Raw genomic sequence first — 19,764 nt, 5'->3', positions numbered from 1 at the left:
AGACCCAGCTTCTGGCCCCTGATCCCCAGCACCCAGCCCAAACCCAGCCCCAGGCCCAGCCCCAGCCCCAGGCCCAGCCTCTGGCCCCTGATCCCCAGCCCCAGCCCCAGGCCCAGCCCGAGCCCAGCTACAGGCCCAGGCCCAGGCCCAGGCCCGGCCCCAGGCCCAGCCCCAGGCCCAACCCCAGCCCCACTCCCAGGGCCAGCCCAGCCCCAGCCCCAGGCCCAGTCTCTATCCCTGACACCCAGCCCCAGGCCCAGCCCCAGTCCCAGGCCCAACCCCAGTCCCAGGCCCAACCCCAGCCCCAGCCCCAGGCCCAGGCCCAGCCCCAGCCCCAGTCCCAGCCCCAGTCCCAGCCCCAGGCCCAAACCCAACCGAAACCCCAGTCCCAGCCACAGGCCCAGGCCCTGGCCCAGGCCCAGCCCCTGGCCCAGCCTCTGGGCCCTGACCCCCAGTCCCAGCCCGAGCCTCAGGCCCAGCCCCAGCCCTAGCCCCAGCCCCAGGCCCAGCCTCTATCACTGACACCTAGCCCCAGGCCCAGCCAGCCACAGCCCTAGCCCCAGGCCCAGCCCCAGGCACAGACCCAGCTCAAGCCCCAGCCCCAGCCCCAGGCCCAGCCTCTGGCCCCTGACCCCCAGCCCCAGGTCCAGCCCCAGTCCCAGCCCCAAACCCAGCCCCAGCCCCAGGCCCAGGCCCAGCCCAGCCCCAGCCCCAGGCCCAGCCCCAGGCCCAGCCACAGGCTCAGGCCCAGCCCAAGGCCCAGCCCCAGCCCCAGACCTAGGCCCAGGCCCAGGCCCAGCCCATGGCCCAGCCTCTATCACTGACACTCAGCCCCAGCTTCAGCCCCAGCCCGAGGCCCAGCCCCAGGCCCAACCCCAGGACAAGCCACAGGCCCAGGCCGAGGCCCAGCCCAGCCCCAGGCCCAGGCCCAGCCCCAGCCCCAGCCCCAGGCACAGCCCCAGGCCCAGATCTGGCCCCGGACCCCCAGCCACAGTCCCAGCCCCAGCCCCAGCCCCAGGCCCAGGCCCAGGCCCAGGCCCAGGCCCAGGCCCAGCCCCAGCCCCAGGTCCAGCATTTGGCCCCTGGCCCTCAGCCCCAGCCCCAGCCCCAGGCCAAGCCCCAGCCCTAGGTAAATCCATAGCCCCAGCCCCAGGTAAAGCCCCAGCCCCAGGCCCAGCCCCAGGCCCAACCCCAGCCCCAGCCCCAGGCCCAGGCCCAGGCCCAGGCCCAGGCCCAGGCCCAGCCCCAGCCCCAGGTCCAGCCTCTGGCCCCTGACCCCCAGGCCCAGGCCCAGCCCCAGCCACAGCCCCAGCCCCAGCCCCAGGCCCAGCCCCAGCCCCAGGCCCAGCCCCAGGCCCAGCCCCAGCCCCAGGCCCAGCATTTGTTATACCTGAATTTTGAGAGTCTGTTGTATGAATGTAAATTTGGTATTTAGAGATAAGAACAAAGCTAATCTGGTCAAGATTGAGATAATTCAGAATAGGGTTAAGGAAGGCATTGTCTATAATTTAGAACTCATCTACTCTTTGAGACCAAAGGAAGAAAGGTGTTTTGTCTAAAATCTAAATTTTCTGTAGCACAAATCTAACTCAAGCTGTCTGGATAGATCATTTAAACAATCCAAACATGGTGAGCCCAGAATAAAAATGAAGGCCTTTATTCCTGTATAGCTTAATGTGATGACTGAATATATCTCAGAAAATATTAAGCATATAATCAGAGAGTATTGGATAATTCCCTTGAGGGATGGAGGAAAAATATGAATCTATTAAACTTTACTACCAGAGAAACCCCTGATACTCTGTCGAACACTAGGGACACCCAATCAACAGGCCAAGCCCTTGATCTTGAGGCTTGCTTTGTGATGCCTATGTTATGAAGCAGAGAAGATTATCCTACCTATAGCCATGCCTAAAAGTTACTTCTTCATGACCTCTTTCGTTGCTTAAATGTGGCCTCTCTTTCTGTAAGCTCAATTCTGCAAGTGAAATCAATGCCTTCCCTCCCATGTGGGACATGGCATCTAAGGGTGAAAATCTTCCTGGCAGCATGGGAAATGATGCTCCAGGATGAGTCTGGCCCTGGTACCATGGAATCAACTCCATCCTAACCAAAAGTGGAGAAAGAAGTGTATAAAATAAGGCATCAGTGACTGAGAAAGTTCAAATAGGGTCCAGAGTCCACTCTTATGCAAGCTTTATTTAGACTTTGCTGCATACCATAATTTGCCTAATTGCAACCAAAACCATTCTGCCAATCCTAAAGAACACCTAGGGTATTATATAAGATTCTGCAAAGGTTCCATGCAGTAGGGCAACTTTCCAGAAATCTACAACCTCCATATGGGCCCCTGGACCAGACAGGCCCTGAATTGCAGAGGAACCAACCTCTTCAGAACTTCAACTATTTCCATCCCATACTATTGACAGCCCCTTCCAAGATGAAAAATACCCCTAAAGTGTAGGAGAAAGATCAAAGTTAATGATAGCATTATGCACAGAAGGTAGAATTTAACAAATGAGTATGATTACTGAATCATGATATTGATATTTCTTTTAGTCTTCAGTATCTTAGAGCAGCTAGAAATAAAAACCTAAAATTGTGGAATTGTAACCCATACTGAACTCTGAAATCTGTTCTACAACTACTTGTTGTGTTGTGCTTTCAAATGTATTGCTTTTTTGAATACATGCTATTTTTCATGTGAAAAATATTTATATATTTTTTCTAGCCTACAGTGTTTTGAAGCAGCTAGAAGAAAAATTCTGAAATTAAAAACTCTGAAATGTGTTCTGTAACTACTTGTGGAAGTGTACTTGAAAATCATTCCTTTTTCTTTCTTTTCTTTGTATATATGTTATATTTAACACTCAAACATATTTAAAAATAAAATAAAAGCTGGAAAAAAAAAACCCTAAGAGAGTAAATCCCTGGACCAGTTGGCCTCACATGTGAATGCTGCAAAGCATTCAAGTAAGAATTAACACATTTCCTGCCCAAACTCTTTACAACAATTGAAGAGGAGGGAAACTTGCCTAACTCATTTGATGAAGCTAACATTACCCTAATACCAAAGACAGACAAGAAATTACAAGAAAGGAAAATTACAGATCAATATCTTTAATGAAGATAGATGCAAAAATCTTCAACAAAACAGTTGGAAATTGACCCCAGCAGCATATTAAAAGAATTATTCACCATGACCAAATGAATTTTATTCTAGTTTTGCAGAATGCGAAAACAAAAATAAATTCATCTAATATACCATATTATTAAAACAAAGTTGAAAAAAACATGTTCATATCCATTGATGCAAAAAGGTATGACAAAATTCAGCATCCTTTCTTGAGGAAATCACTTCAAAATAGGAATATAAGGAAACTGCACAACATGAAAAAGGAATGTATGAAAAATCCAGGTAACATACTACTTAATGGTGAAAGACTGAAAGCTTTCTCACTGAGATCAGGAGCAAGACACAGATGTCCATTGTCAACACTGGTATTCAGCATTGTCTAGAGATTTTAGCTGGAGCAATAAGGCAAGAAATATAAACAAAAGTCATCCAATTGGAAAGAAGAATCTTCACTATTTTGTTATTGAATCAATAAATTTAAACATTCTTAGAAAGAAAACACAAGTCCATATGTTACCATACTAATGTAAGATTTTAACAATATGGGAAATGGGGTGTGGGTAAATTGAGGATTCTCTGTACTATCTTCACAACTTTTCTGTAAAACTAAAGCTATCCTAAATTAAAACAACTTATTTAAAATGATCTTCATTTTGCATAGGATTTGAAAGTCTCCAGGTATCAAGACATTTTTCCATTGCTAAATAAGGCCTTCAGTGTAAGGATGCAGTGAATCTTACAGAAGGTTTTTGCTTAAGACTTTTCTTAATGTAATGTTAATACCCATTTGTTTCAAAACATAAACATCAAACAAAAAATTACATATTTTAACCCCCCAAATATGCTAATATATGTCCTCTTTTTCTATTCTTATAAATAGAAAAATTGGGAAATGAAGATTATTGAAAATAGAACTTGATAATGATGACATATTTAACTGCTATTGTAGGGCATTGTTGTCCTGAAAGTACTTTGAAACCTCCAAATCTGAAATAATTCCAGCCTTTTTCTGTAAATTTAATATAAAATCCATTAAAAGTCTAACTTATATAAATGGACTTTGGCTTGTTACTAGTACAAAACCAACCTGAGTCTGTCTTTTAATTGTGCAATTATTCCTAAGACTGCCTCATCTCTATTCTTTTCACAATGGAATACCAAACATTAGGAGAGGGTTGCTACTGAACTATACAGAGCAACCTGATCATAGCAAGTCCTAACCATATGTTGCTGCTGTAACACTAATGATAATCTAATGATAGAACTTTATAAATTGTAGTTTTATTTTCTTTTACTGAAAGCAAATGATATGAGAAATACATTGGCAAATCATAGATATTACTTATGTGGTAACTTTTCTAGCATCTTGCTGTTGTATTCAAGATTTATAGTATGAACAGACAGACATGAGTAGGTATATGAATTTTATTATATATTAATAAACATTCATATATATAAATATGTACATACACATATTCATGTACATATATAGAAATATGAATAATAAGATTTAAAGAGGAGATATCTAGTAATTTCTTTGGGGGGATCCAAAAATATTAGTATGACATCAGGACAATTAAAACTGTCATGGACAAAAGTCTGTTCCTAGTAGAAAATGGCAGAAACTAAGATAAATTCACAGGTTTAGTACATTTAGTTGTCTGGTCACAAATTCTTATACAATTCCCCTTATTAATGTAATATATTAATAGTAAACTCAAACACTGAGCCCACTAATGCCCCAACTAGCTCTAATATTCTGAGTTTCCAAAATCACCTTTAGAAATTACCTTGTTTACCTGCCTGGGCTAGCAAACCTAACTGTATTTCTATTGCCAAGAATATACATGATCTAAGTTTTAATGAAAATTAATACTTAAATAGCAATTCCTTTTTATGAATTTTTACAAATAAATCATCACAAATTGTAGTGTTCCATGTAAAAGTAAAACATTATTATTTTATGATTTTAAAAATTACCCATGCTAATGATTGTTAAGAAAACTGAAGGTAAATAGAAAGTGTAGATAGTTACGAGATCATGTCACTCAACTAGCAGAAAACAAAATACAGTTTTTGTTTTATCGCACAAAATATAGAAATATGAATAAATAAAGATTTAAAGAGGAGATATCTAGTAATTTCTTTGTTTTATCGCACTACCAATGTTTTATCGCACTACCAATGACATGGAATTTTGTATTTAAACTGAAGGGACACATTTTTAATAATATTCTGAACTGTTGAATATTACCTTGAAGACCACACTTTTTCTCCCTGCATAATAGTAGGAAATGTGTGGGGTGTTGGTTTAATTTTTTGGTTAGTTGTTATCACAATCATGAGTCGTTGCTCCTATTTGATTTTTAATAATGTGGGAAGGGGAAGGAAAGCTAATCTTCCTACAATGCCCAAGAAACCTTTCCCAAATAAGAAAAAATATTTTTCCCATTGATAGAGTTTTAGGTCATATTTGCAAATATCATTTAAAAAGTTGAGCTATGGTACATATCAATAATAAATGTAAATATTTTACATCACTAATCTTCTCTTAAAAATTATGGAATTAACAATGACTTTTAAGCATAAGAATATATATTGATAAAATCTAGGCCCTGTATAAATTGGAAGAGCTCTTATGAATTACTTTTCAATAGCCCTCTCTATTTTAAATCAGCAAAGCAGAATTTTGATAATTTAAAAATGAAATGCTTCTATCATTAACCTTGTTCTCCCCTTTATTTTGAAAGAAATATTTGAATTCATTTGAACAATGACACATTGAGGTTTTCAAGGTGTTACTAAGCTTATGTCAATAAATGGAGAATTATCTTATATTAATAGTTCTGAAAAAAGATCTTGCCTCACTGCTCTACTTCTTGAAAACTATTTTCCCCAGTTAAAGTAATTGCATCCTTAATGTCACAGTGAGTAGAGCATATGTAAGAATATTCTGATATGGAAACACAACATTAGTTCTCCAGAAAATAAGATTCATAGCGCAATGGCTGAGCATCTGAAGAAAAGTTGTAGAGTTCCATGCAACTAGCAGCAAGAAATAGCACTGGGTTTATAGTAAAGAATTCAATGGCAACCTGCTCACCTAGAAAAGCCTAAAACATGTTGGAGACATTTTAAACATTTAAAAAAATTTTCATGTTTATTAAATCTGTTGATATATCATCACATGCTTATAATGGATAATACTGGCCCTTTCATTTGTGTATTTTATGATAATATGTCATTTATTTTTTTATTTAGCATATAGTTTATTGTTTGTATCAGCAGCTGGCCGTTTGACCTGCATGCGCACGTCCAAGTTCGCCGCCCGGGGTCCTCTTGGTGCGCTCGCGCACACCTGACTGCCAGCTCAGCGGGTCCTGCGCACGCCCAGAGGCCTGGTGGGTCGTGCTGCGCCTGCGCACACCCGCCTGCTCAGTTGAGACCTGTTTGCCGCCCCGTGGCGCCGTGTGCGGTAACGGCCGTTGGTGTCTGTGGTGGCTTGACGGGCGTTGGAGCTGGTTGCAGACCCTCAGGGAGCCGCGGCCGTCCAGTGAGCGGCAGGCCGGTCCCGGGCATTTGCGTGGGGCCGGGCGGCCGCGACCAAGAGCGGAGGCTGGACGGGAGCCGGAGCCGGAGCGAGAGCGGTGGGGGCGGTGCGGGGTCCGCCCGCGGCCAGGTGAGCGGGCAGCCGGGCGCGGGCCTGCAGTCGCAGTGTTTCCTGTGCGGGTCCCACGCGCGCCCTGGGGCCGTTGGAACCCTCGGGAGGGGGCTTCACAGAGACCGTGGGGGAAATTCCACGTCAGGAAAGGGCTGGACGGCCTGAACACCGGATCGTCCTCGGCCGCGCAGCCACCGCCGCCCTGCAGCCGCGAGCCAGAGATCGCCGAGATGCTGCAGGGGAGCACTTGCAGCTCGGCAAGGTGAGCTGGGGCGGGCGCGTGGTGGCAGAGTACCGGGGACAGGGGTAGCGGGCGCGAGTTGGGGTGGAAGAGCACCCGGCGGGGCGTAGTGCTGGGCAGGCGGTGGGGTGCGGAGCACGGGGAGTAACGCGCGCGGGTGGTGAGGCTCCGGGCCTGGGAGTGGGGCGCCGGGTGCGGGAGCGGGGCGCCGGGCGCGGAAGTGCGAAGATGGGCAGGGGAGTGGGGCGGCTGGGCGCAGGAGAGGGGTGGCAGAGCCGGGTCAGGGAGCGGGGAGCGGGGTTCCGGCCTGGGAAGGGGCCTGCTGGCGGGGCCGCAGGGTTAGGGTCCTTGTTCTCAGGGCCCTGACCCCGCAGGCAGGGCCTGAAAGCCTTCCGTGGGAGCGTTTTTGGCTTAACCCGCCGACTTCAGTTTCCTTTGGAAGCGCAGTCTGGTGACTACCGCCAGCCCAAAGGCCAAACCTGTCCAACTGGATGTTTGATCAAGGCTTTTCTCTTAAAATGTGCAATGATTGTAATTCTTAACATACAAACATTCTTGTACGGAATTTTTGGAGGCTCTGTTATGGCAGAACTGATGTTAAAATAGGTTTAACAGGCGGGCCGCGGTGGCTCAGCGGGCAAAGTGCTTGCCTGCTATGCCGGAGGACCTCGGTTCGATTCCCGGCCCCAGCCCATGTAACGAAAACGGAGAAACAAAATACAATAAAACAAGAAAATGTTTAAAAGATGTTTCCCTTTCTTCCTCTCTTCCTTCCTTCTATCCTTCCTTCCTTCTCTCTGTCTTTCCTTTAAAAAAAAAAAAAAAAATAGGTTTAACAGTTGTTGTAGTGTAGTTTCTGTGTCTTATTTGCGTTTCTTCGTGTCGTTTTGTGAGTGTGATTATTGTTTTTATTGATTGTGTTAGTTTTGTGGCGTTTGTTGGTAATTTCCATCGCATGCGGGTGTATATGTAGTTTGTCAACTCTTTCATGGGTGGTGTATAATTATCAGCAGCTGGTTTATTTATTGGTGTATTGTAGTGTCTTCTTTTTTGGTACGTTAATTCTTTATTTGGTAAATTTAAAAAAATGTACAATGAGTGGCTGAAAATATGAAATTGCATTATGTTGGGTTAAGAAGTTACTACTGTGATTTTTGCCTGTTGAGGAGGTTGGTGCCATGGTATGCAAAAGCCCCCTGTAGCGGTTGGTTTTAGATGTTTCTCCATGGGGGCTTGGGCCCCATCTGTCTGGCAGGGTCTTCTGAGTTCCTCCAAGCACCTGTTAAAGAGGAGGGGGTGCTGGCCTCACCTATCTTGGGCCCCTTTGCCTTCTTTTTATTTTTTATAATATTTTTTACTGTGAATATAACATTCATACAATGAGGAATATATTTTGAAGTACACTGTAAGAAGTAGTTATCAGACGAGGGTTTGATATGGGTTACAGTTTCACAATTTTGGGTTTTCTAACTGCTCCAAGACCCTAGCGCCATAGTAGAAATGCCAGTATAGTGATTTAGCAGTCATGCTCATTTGTTACATTCTAAATTCTCTGTTATAACACCTCCTTCTCCTTTGACACGTCTCCCAATCTTTAAGGACATTTGGACTCTGCCCATTCTAACTTTTTCATGTTGTGAAGGGGTATCGGCAGTATAAGATAGGGGGATGGAAATAGTTGATGTTCTTGGAGAAGCTGGTCCCTCTGCATTTCAGGACTTACTTGGCCTAGGAACCATCTGGAGTTTGTAGGTTTCTAGACGTAATCTTAGTGTGTGAAGCTTATGTAGAATCTCTCATAAGGCCGTGGGTGTTGTGGGTTGGCAGCAATGGTGTTGGTTGGAGTTGGCAGACCATGGTAATTAGCAGTATCTAGCTGAAGCTTGTGTCAGAGTACCCCACAGAGAGGCCTTTTGAGTCTACTTGAACTCCCTTAGCCACTGATACCTTATTTTATTCATTTCTTTTTCCCCTTTTGATCCAGAAGTCATTGTGGATCCCGTGCTGTCAAGGCTAGACTCATCTCATGGAGTCAAGTCCCATTTTCCCAGGGAGACTTTCACTGCTGGATGTCATGTCTATGAAATAGGAAAGGTAATGATTTTACTTGTTATGTTGGGCTTAGAGAGAGGGGGGCCACATCTGAGCAGCAAAAGAAGTTTTTTTGGAGGTGACTCTTAGGCCTAATTTTAAGTAGGCTTTCCAATCCTTTGTGGGGGTAAGTTTCATATGAACAACCCCCCAAACTCATGGCTCAGCCTATAGCTTTGGTTGTCCAGATTTCTTGTGAGAATATCAAAAATTCAACTTGGGGAAGATGAATTTTCCCCGTTCTCACCATTCCCTGAAGTGGACTTTCCAAATAATTTTTTATTCACTGTTCAAATGATTCTGGGAATTATTGGGGCACCACTCTGGAGAAACCAACAAAATCTCCTGTCCTTCTCAAGGTTCCTTGTACTTATGGTGTTCAGTTAAGCTGTCTACATAAGTTGTATTAGGAAATGTAATAGTCAAAGTATAAATTTTGTACCAAATAAACATTTTTGCTTTAGTCTCACACATAATTTGAAATTTTAAAATATTAATTACCATGTATTTACAGCACCCTGCAGTACTGACATTCCTTTGTCCTTCCTCATGCAGAAACATTTTAAAAATTTGTACATGTAGTCACTATTATTATACAGTCTAGACATTCCTAGATTATACCACCTTAGTCTTTATTGACTATCTTTCTTTCTCATTTCATTTGTGCCCCCAGCTCTCCTCCCTCTATTATTCCCACATTCAGCTTCATTCAGTGTTTTAACATAATTATATTACACTTAGGTAGTATTGTACTGTCCATTTCTGAGTCTTTACATTCAGCCCTGTTGCACAATCTGTGTCCCTTCAGCTCCAATTACCCAATGTCTTACCCTATTTCTATCTCCTGATGGTCTCTCTGTTACCAACAAAATTCTTCAAGTTTATTCAGTAGTGTCAGTTCATATCAGTGAGACCATATAATATTTGTCTTTTTGTTTCTGGCTAATCTCACTCAGCATAATATTCTTAATGTCCATCCATGTTGTTACATACTTCATAACTTTGTTCTGTTTTACAGCTGCATAATATCCCATTGTATGTATATACCACAGTTTGTTTAGCCACTTGCCAGTTAATGGACATTATGGCTGTGTTTCCATCTCTAGACAATTGTAAATAATGCTGCTATAAACACTGGTGTGCAAATGTCTGTATGTGTCCTTGCCCTCATGTCCTCTGACAAATCAACAAGACTAGTGTTGTAATTCATAGAAGCCTCTCTATGTGTGTATGTGTTTTGGAGACGCCAGGACAACCCCTTCAGACTCTCTTCTCTGTGGCTAGGTTGAATCCAGGCTGAAATTTTCCAGGTGGCCACCTCTGTTCCTACCTTCTATCATGCTTTCAATTCCTATTCCTAGAGTTCCAGCTCAAGTTTCAGCAGCCACAGCAGCAGGCCACATGGATAAGGGACTATCATGTGTTCTGGCCACAGAGAAGCTGTGAAATTACACCCTCAGTTTATGTTCTTTCTCTTGGTTTAATGATTTTTCTTCCTTTCCTTATTTTCCTTTTTTCCTCAGAAGGGGAGTGTGAAGAGAAAGGAATTGCCCATTTATTTGTTTGTCAGAAAGAAATGCGTGGGCCAGTGGAAAGGACACCAGCAGGAACAAGAGCCCAGGGGCCTCCATATGAGCGAGGCCCTGGGGTAGCTTGGCTCATCTGGTGTCTGTGGGCAAAGAGGGACTGAAAATCATTAGCATTATCTCTCCATGCCCTAGACCTCCCACCAGTGAGGTCAGAAGTGTGGGAGGAAGGAACTCGTGGATGGCCAAAGTTCTTGGCAAGAATTGGGCCTGGACGCAGAAGAATGACTAGTGACGAGCAGAGACCTATATAACAAACATTTTTGAAGCTCCTTTGTGCGCCATTATGCCCCATGTATATGTTAAGCCTGGGGACCTAGAACCCAATAAAGCATGGCTTTTGCCCTAAAGGGTCCCTCATCCATCACTGATGTCTGGGAGCCAGGCTAGGGCTGAGAATGGTTCCTCTAGGTACAGAAGACTGCTTGACCAAGCACTCAAGAAAATCGTAATGGTGAGGCAATGAATGTTAAACAGAGACAAGTGGCATTAGTCTCAGTCAGTCAAAAATGGAAAGCAACCTGTTGAACCTTTAAGACTCCACTATATCGTGGTGTACTAGCCAGAACTCTGCTATTTGTTTGAATAGGACCCTGGGAAATGCTCTGGTCTTCTCTGGGCCTCAACCCCTTCATGTGTAAAAGGCATCTAGAATCAGCAAAGCCTTCCAGGCTGATATGCTGTTTCTAGGGGTCCCTCAAGCTACCTCTCACTCAGGAGTTGAAGAGATTGAAGATGTGTGGGGAAGGGTGGGGGAGAAAGGGACTAAGTAATGCCTAGGGAGAGTCCTTGTGAGTTTAGTTTGCCAAAAGAGGAGGGAAGAAGGGAAGAAGGAAATGAAGTGAAGAAGGGCAGAAAAGAGGAGTGTAAAGAGAGGGAGGTAAGGAGGAGGGAAAGTGCAAAAGATACATTGTGGTGGCCACCACAATTAGCCCAATGAAAGCTGCTACAATGTAGACTTATCATTTCTCTATGAAAAGGTGGAGTCTAATTTCTCTCCCTTTAAATCAGGGCTGGCCATATGACTTGTTTGTAACCAATAAAATGTAATAGAAGTTGTTCTGTGTGGTTTCTGAGCCTTGGTAAGATGTAGCTTCTACTCGGTTATCCTGGGACACTTACTCTAAGGCAGGTCTAGTCTTACACCATCATGTCAGAGAAACCACATTTAGGCACCTAATATTGACAATTCCAGCCATTTCCCAGGCTGCCACAAGGTGGATGAATCAAGCTACCTTGGTCCCTCCAAACAAGCCCATGCTCCAGCTTGGCATGATTGATCAACATCTGTGCCTCTGCTGAGGCTATGAGGCATCGGAAGGACCCTACTGAGCCCAGCCCCAATTCCTAGTACAGAGGAATTGATGAGATATAAGAAAATGATTGTTTCAAGCAAAACAATATTGAGTTAATTGCTTATGAAGCAAAAATTTCTGGAATTTGATAATAGGATAGGTTTAAGAAAATAAGCTCCCAAACCTCAAATAGTAGAGACAAATCCTTAAACATATGTGAATGAGATTTTAGAGTATTGTGAACTTTCAAAGCTGATTTTGTAGCACACTTTTGATATTTCCCCTTTAGGACATTGCAGCAAGGCTGACGACTTCTGTGGGTCACCATATTACATTTTTAAAGCATATTTTAACATTTTTTATAAAGAACTATCAGAATTGCTAAAATGAAAGTGAGAATATCAATTGTTCACACCTCTGGAGGACCACAGCTTTAGGGGCTGCTGCCCCCAAGGGACTGGGTTAGCTGCCAATGAATCAGCAGTAGGTTAATTGCATTGTGACAAAGGGAAAGGGTAACTGTGACAGCCTCAGACTTGGTTCCAGTCTTTCAAGTGCCAATTTGCAGTAACAGCTTGCAGCCACAAGGGGATCTACTGGGAATGGAGGAGATGTCGATATAAGGGGTGCTTGAGCAGGCAAAGGAGTCAAGAAATGGTCAGGTAGTCTCTTCTCTCTGACATCTCCAAGCACCAAAGCCCCCAGTTCCCTGTGGCTGTCATATCCCAGTATTTTACCCATTAGCAGTCTACAACCTGCTGTTATATATCTAACATGTTCCTTCTTTCTTTCATGTGAATTCCTCTTCTTGCTTATGGACCAGCAGTCACCATAGAGGGAGATCACTTTCTTTTATTCCACCTCCTTCAGTGCTCAGCCAAGCCATGAGCTCTCTGTCTTGCCAGATGTGGGATGCAATATTATCCTGTTTCATCTCCAAGTCTCCTGGTCCACTCCTACCTTGACCCCACAGTTGCTACCCACTTTAGGATTCAGCATATCTGGCCAAGATTAGTGCTTCCTAGAGGATTCCTTGCCCATCTCCTCTTTCCTCTGGAGACAGAGAGATATCACTTCCATGAGGAGCTGGCCTTTAGGCATTCCCAAAGTCCCAGCCATTCACACAGTACCTCAGATCCTCCAAGATTCAGCTGCCTGATAGTCAGGCTTATGTGCCTCCTCTTCTCTCGTCTTCTGACCAGCAAAACTGAAATACTTGTAATTGCCAGGAACACACCATGATATTTCCAGCCTTTGTGCTTTGGACAAGTTATTTTCCATGTCTGGTATCCTCTCCCAATACTTTCTTCCCTGGGAAGAGCCCTATTCATCCTTCAAAACTGTGTGTTCTTCTGTGAAGCATTTCCTCACCTATAACTCCTTTCCATCCCTAGAATCTCACCTCTGAAAGAACCCCATTCCCTGAATATGAACATCTCATTGCTATTTGAAGTGGTAATAATTACTCATAAACCTGCCCTGCCTCTGCCCCTGGCTTTGTTTCCTTATGGCACCCACTGGGACATAGTAGGTGCTACATGGAAAGTGTTGTACTGGATTTGGAACCTCTCACATTCCTTGACAGGAGGATCCTCCCAAATGCTTGCTCAACAGCCCATTTCTCTCATTTCCTGTCCTTGTGGCCATTGCTTCAGCTTCAGCTTCATCAGGTAAGGATCTCTCCTCAAGAAGAGTACAGGGGCAGGTGGTGGTGAGGCACAAGGCTGGAGGGGAGGGGGTAACAGGATGACTGTTTCTGTCACCAGCAATTTTGCACCATCATCTTCTACCTTGGGTAAACCCTTTAAATGCTCTGAACTTCATTTGCTCTTCTGGAAATTGGAGAGCTTTGCAAATCAGAAGAGAGCTTATACATTTTTAAAGCCTGTATAAATGGCCAATATTTTTATTGCATCTTCTTCTAATGTTTAAATACAGTTAACTCTATGGAATCTTAGAACAAAGGAATTCTCAATGTGATCTTTTTGTAATTTCTCCACCTTGAGTCAAGGGGAAAATGGATTGAGAGTAAATCATTTTTTTTTGTCTCCAACAGGACCTCTTATCTTCTCTGAAGCCCTGGAGTTAATGATTCTAATACTGTTTTCTCCCAGAACGAATTCTCAACTTTGACATCTTCTATCTTTTCTTAATAACTGTTCTCTGACAGTTCTTGACTTTAGGAGCAGGAATCTTGTAAGAGGAGATGGTGGGTGCCTGTAGTTCTCAGGTCCTCTTCCCTTTTCAGCAGTTCCTCCTCCAAATGCCTACCATTTCTTCCACTAACAGACAGCCTCCCCCTAACTCCCTTGAATGGGCCTGTAGCTTCCCCCAAAAGTGGCATTAGGAAATTCCTGTGAATATCCACACAACAATCATGCTGTGTTCTAGCTCAGAATCTTCTCCATGACATAGAACTTAAGTATTTGAAGGAACCACAAAAAGAGAAAGTTCCTGAAGAGTTGGTGTTTCAATTTGTTAATGCTTTCAAAATGCAATATACCAGTAATGAGTTGGCTTATACAAGGGGATATACTAAGTTATAAGTTTACAGATCTATGACCATAAAAATGACCAAACTAAGACACTAGAGAATCTGAAGAAAGGCTGATGGTAATCATGATTTCTCTGTCATGTAGGAAGGCAACTGGTGACATCTGCTGTGCCTCCTCCCCCAGCTTCTGGTTTTAAACAGCTTCCTCTGGAGCATTTTCTTCTACGTTTCCAAATTTCTTGGTTTGTGTCAGTTATGAGCCTTTTTCAAAAAATTCTTAAAGAACTCAAGTAAGCATATTAAGACCCACCTTGAATTGGTGGGATCACTTCCCTCTGGGAACAACCTATTTAAATGGTCCCACCCACAAGTGGGTAGGTCACATCTCCAAGTAAACCATCTAATCTAAATGACCCACTGAAGTAGGTCTTCACTCACCATATTGGATTTGTATTCATTAGAACAAATTGGGGGTTGGTTCAGTCCAACACTCATAACCCAGCGAACTGAGGTTGAAAGGGGTTTATTGTAAAGGAGGGAGGGGGAGGAGGAGGAGGGGTGGAGGGGGAAAAGGAAGTGGAAAGGGGAAAAGGGTAAAGGAACACTTTCTCCAAGAACCTGAAGAAAATGTCCGCCTGCCGTGTAATGTGTTTCTCCTTTTATACTCTGAAGTTCGCTGTCCCTTATTGGTCCTCACTTCTGCATTTGGCTACTCATCTGGTTGCCTTTGGCTAGTATTTTTGCTTCCTTCTCTTTGTGCCTATCCTGACCTGTTGGCTCTTTATTGGTGAAGTTTGTTCTGTAAGTCCTTCTTTGATGTGGTTTCTTGCCCTGGCTATTGAAAGAATTTGGCAAGAGGCATCAGCATTGCAGCGAGGAGGAGGGAGAAGGGAAAGGGTCACCAGTGGACCATGAGTTTCGGTCATGGCTACAGGGTGAGCAGGGGGTGGGAGCCTGAGCTCCTTCCTTGTGACCTGTCAGCATTAAAAGAACACGTTATTTAAACAAACTTATACAAAATGTGTGACAGTTTCTCCAGGATATATATATGTGGGAGTGGAATTGCTGGTCTTCCCTGCTCCAATTGCAGCAAATGCTACTGCACTCTCATTTCCCCTGAATATTCAAGGGAGTATGAGCCCTACTATTGTTTATGGACCTTCAGGATGAACAAATTTTGGAAAAAAGAACGACATAGTGGTGGTAGAGTTTCCCAGCCCACAGTCTCACTTTCAGCCAGCACACTGAGAAGCCAAAACCAGAAAGGAGCTGGCATGTGGAGCCCTCCCAAGTGCTCAACAGAGCTCTGCCAAGCATGCGTGAGGTGTAGTTCCCCTTAACTGGATGTAGCTGTGGAACAGTTGAGGTCACTACTAGGCTGACAGACATGGAAAGTCAAATACAACACAACATGCCATTCTGAGATCATAGGGTACTTTATTTAACCTTGGAATAGGATTTCTGGGGCTATTTCTCTGAGCCCAGGTACTCCTTAGAGCTCCTGGCTTGTTCTAGTTAGCTAGCTGCTGGAATGCAATATTCCCCTTTTAAAAAGGGGAATTTAATAAATTGTGAGTTTGCAGTTCTAAGGCCAAGAAAATGTGCCAATTAAAGCAAGTCTATAAAAATGTCCAAATTAAGACACCAACTAAAGGTTACCTTCACTCAAGAAGGGCCAGTGATGTTCAGGGTTTCTCTCTCAACTGGGAAGGCACATGGGGAACATGGTGATGTTGTCTAGCTTCCTCTCCAAGCCTCTTGCTTCACGAAGCTTCCCCAGGGGTGTTCTCTTTCATCTCCAAAGGTTGCTGGCTGTTGAGCAGTTCTCTTTTCTCTGCTGTTCTCATCATTCTCAAGTTTTCTCCAAAATCCTTCCTCTTTTTAAGGATTCCAGTAAAGTAATCAAGACCCACCTGGGATGGGTGGGGTCACATCTCCATCTATTCAAAAGTTAATACTTTTTTGAATTTTCAAAAGTGTATTTCAAGTGGGTGAGTCACATCTCTGTAGAAATAACGTAATCAAGTTTCCAACCTATAGTACTGAATAGGGACTGGAAGAAATGGTTGCTCTCACAAGATTGATCAGGATCAAAATATGGCTTTTCTAGGGTACATAAATCCTTTCAAACTGGCATACAGTATCCCTCCATGTCCTAAAACTCCCACAGGTGAGATGAGAGCTGCTAGAAGGTGTGTGGGAGGAGAGGACTCATGGACGGCCCGAATCCTTTGCCACAATTGTGTGTGCATGCAGGGAAATGATGAGTGACCTTCATAACAATCATTTATGGAGCACCTTATATGTGCCATTATGCCCCATCTATGCTAGGCCTGAGACATGGTCTTTCCCTTAAACGATGTGACAAGCTATATCAGTACAAATAATTCCTTCTATCCCATTTTATCAACACAGCCCTCACAGATACCCTTTCTGGCCCTGCCCAAGTCACACAGATGGTGTTAGGAACTCTCACAGTTGCCCCAAAATGACTGCCCTGGAAGTACACCCATGTCACAGCCTAAACAATCTTGAGGCCTAGAGCTTAAGGATTAAAAATATTTGAGATGCTGCTTGGCAGGTTATTCCTCACATCATTAGTTGTTCAGATCCCAGAACAATCGTGCCAATGCTCTGTGTCTTCTCCAGCCCTTGCCCTTCCCCTCAAGATGTAGCCTCTGATGATATGAGATGGATGGGGACCATCCTAGGATCCCCTCTGGGCCTGGTCTCCTCCTCCTTGGCATTCTTATCAGAGGAAACAGACTTGAACATAACAGAGCTGTTACCTTTTGGGCCTGGCTTTAAAGTTGTGCCTTTTCAGCCTATGTCATTTCAGGTGTATCCTCAGCCCAACATCAGTTATCAACAGAGTGAATTAAATTCACCAGCTCCACATGATCAGAAATGTTCAAAATTTGCCCATATAATGCTAGCCAATATTAGGGCTCAGAGGATACTTGGGCTTCAGGATCAGAAAGGAGCTACTTGCTTTGGGGTTGAAGAGGGCTGGATGGAGGGGATGGCCTCACTGATCCTGATTTGCTCCATCCACATTCCCTCATCCATCTCTGAAGTCTCACTAGGTCAGGGCTGAGATAGGTCTCTTGGAGTGCAGAAACCTGACATCATTGGTTTCACCCCTTGACCCAGCAGGCCAAAATAAAACTGTAGTGGTGAGGCAATGGTTGTAAAACAGAAACAAGTGGCATTAGTCTCAAGGCAGTCAGAAATGGGAAGCAAACTGTTAACATCTTTGAGATCCCAGAGAAGACTACTTTTTGTGGTATGTTAGCCAGAACTCTGCTACCTAGTCAAAGTAGGACCCTGGAAAATTCCCTTCTCTTCTCTGGGCCTCAACTTCCTTATGTGTAAAGGGCATCTAGAATTAGTCCACACGTTTCCAGGTTGATAAGCTATTGTTCTAGGGGTTCTGGTATCCTCTCACCCAGGAGTGGAAGAGATTAAAGACGGGTTGGGAAAGGTGGGAGAGGAAGGACTCTGATTGGCTTCTGAGGCTTGGTAAGAAGTAGTTTCTACTTGGTTATCCTGGGACACCTGCTCTGAGGCCAGTCTACATCATGTCAGTGAAATCATGTCTGGGCATTTAATATTGATGATTCCAGCCATTCCCCATGCTGGCACCAGACAGTGAATAAAGGTACCTCGGTCCCTCCGAACCAGCCCAGTCACCAGAAGGACCCTGCTGAGCCTAGCCCCTATTCTTAATGTAGAGGAATTCATGACATGTAAGAAAATAGTTGTTGTTTTATGTCACAGTGAGAGTTTTGAGTTAGTCGGTTATGAAGCAACAGATTCTGGTATATGATAGTGGGAGAGGTTTAAGAAAGTCTAATAATATTGCTGCTTTGACATCTAGTGAAATCAAGAAGGCCTCAAAAGACCTAATCACAAATTCTCCTCCCTAACCTTCTCCCATGGATCACATCCCTTACCTAAACAACCATCCTTATTAAAGGGACCAGATGCGGTTCCTGCTTATACCTGAGTAGCGTGCTTCAGTTACTTCCCTGCCAGTTGACTCATTCAAGCACTCCACTTGCATCTTCCCACAAGAACAAGCCCCCCCCTTTTGTTACTGTAATGTTTGTATCCCACAGTCCCTGCTTGTTCACTTTGTTCCCAACTGCAACCTGCTGGTGGCACTGCATGGCATGTAGTGTCCTCTTTCTCTACATTGTGAACATCTGTGAGTAATAACTTGTTATCTCATTTGTCCAGTGTCAGATGCCATGTGTTCAGCAAGTCCCACAAATATAGGATAGGGATCCTTCTCTCAGCAACAGGGTAAAAAGGAAGCAATTAAAACAACAGGTTCAATATTTTTTAGTTTAGTAATTGATTTTTAGCATTCTTCTCAGGTAATATACAATAAGATGCAATTAATTTCAAATGACAAAATATCAGTAAAGCTATGGAATTTTATAAAGTATTTTAATCATGAACCTTAGTATAATTTTGTGGAAATGTTTCTGAAGATTCAATATCATGTGTCTTGATTTTCATTTTATAGTCATGGAAATTCATGTGTTAGCATATTCATAGCATCTAACAATGAATTTTAATGAATAATTGGAAATATGGATTCACAAACATTCATTAAAGATGCACGACTATATTGGAGTGCTATGAAAAGCAGCAACTATCCAGGCTTAACAGCACCCTTTCATTCTGTTTTGTTTTGTTTTTTCCAGATTTTAGTTCATTGACCTCTTTTAAAGATAGCTTTTCAACAAAGAGTGATTTGTTAAAATTATGGCCAAGCTGCTTATTAATAAATTTAAACCTTACCATCTAAAGTCCAAATTTTATCTTCTGCGACAAAAGATTTATATATATATATATATAATATATATATATATATACGAAATCTACTGCAGAAGTAACCATTTTGAGTAAGAGTGAGAATATAAAAACCTGACTCCCTTAAGGATTTCATGTGATGGAAAAGTCTGTAACATTGATCAGAAACCAGTGGAGGATGGGTTTGCATATGGGGCAACTCAAAATAACCTCTGAAATTAATTCTTTTTTTTCCTTATATCTTAAATGCTGAATGAATAGTGACACTCCAAGCAGTCTAAGGACAGTGAAGTGAGGTCTCCTACACTTTCTTTTTTTTTTTATTTGGGAGAGAGGATATTTGATGGCAATAGCTTAAGTAGTGAGAAGAGGGAGTTCTTATATTTTGACTTTTTTCCCTCCCTCCTTCCCTCTTCTTCTCTAGAAAGGGAGAGAC

At 43.5% G+C, this 19,764-nt stretch overlaps 1 long non-coding RNA gene across 6 annotated transcripts; it reads left to right on the top strand.

Moving 5' to 3' along the window:
• The first annotated feature begins 6,545 nt into the window (after nucleotides 1-6,545).
• Nucleotides 6,546-19,364, top strand: LOC143666848 (uncharacterized). Of its 6 annotated transcripts, none has more exons than XR_013167750.1 (6): nucleotides 6,546-6,815; nucleotides 6,943-7,059; nucleotides 9,023-9,132; nucleotides 10,491-12,672; nucleotides 13,596-13,680; nucleotides 14,067-19,364. It is a non-coding gene; the product is annotated as an uncharacterized LOC143666848 (long non-coding RNA). The 6 variants fall into 6 exon arrangements; XR_013167753.1 differs by lacking the exon at nucleotides 6,546-6,815 and having other exon boundaries at nucleotides 6,828-7,059; nucleotides 14,067-14,219; nucleotides 14,650-19,364; XR_013167754.1 differs by lacking the exon at nucleotides 6,546-6,815 and having other exon boundaries at nucleotides 6,828-7,059; nucleotides 10,851-12,672.
• The last annotated feature ends 400 nt before the right edge of the window (nucleotides 19,365-19,764 follow it).

This window comes from Tamandua tetradactyla, chromosome 23, assembly GCF_023851605.1.
Source record: "Tamandua tetradactyla isolate mTamTet1 chromosome 23, mTamTet1.pri, whole genome shotgun sequence".
Classification (NCBI taxonomy): Eukaryota; Metazoa; Chordata; class Mammalia; order Pilosa; family Myrmecophagidae; genus Tamandua; species Tamandua tetradactyla.
This window is presented reverse-complemented; position numbering and strand designations above follow the sequence as displayed.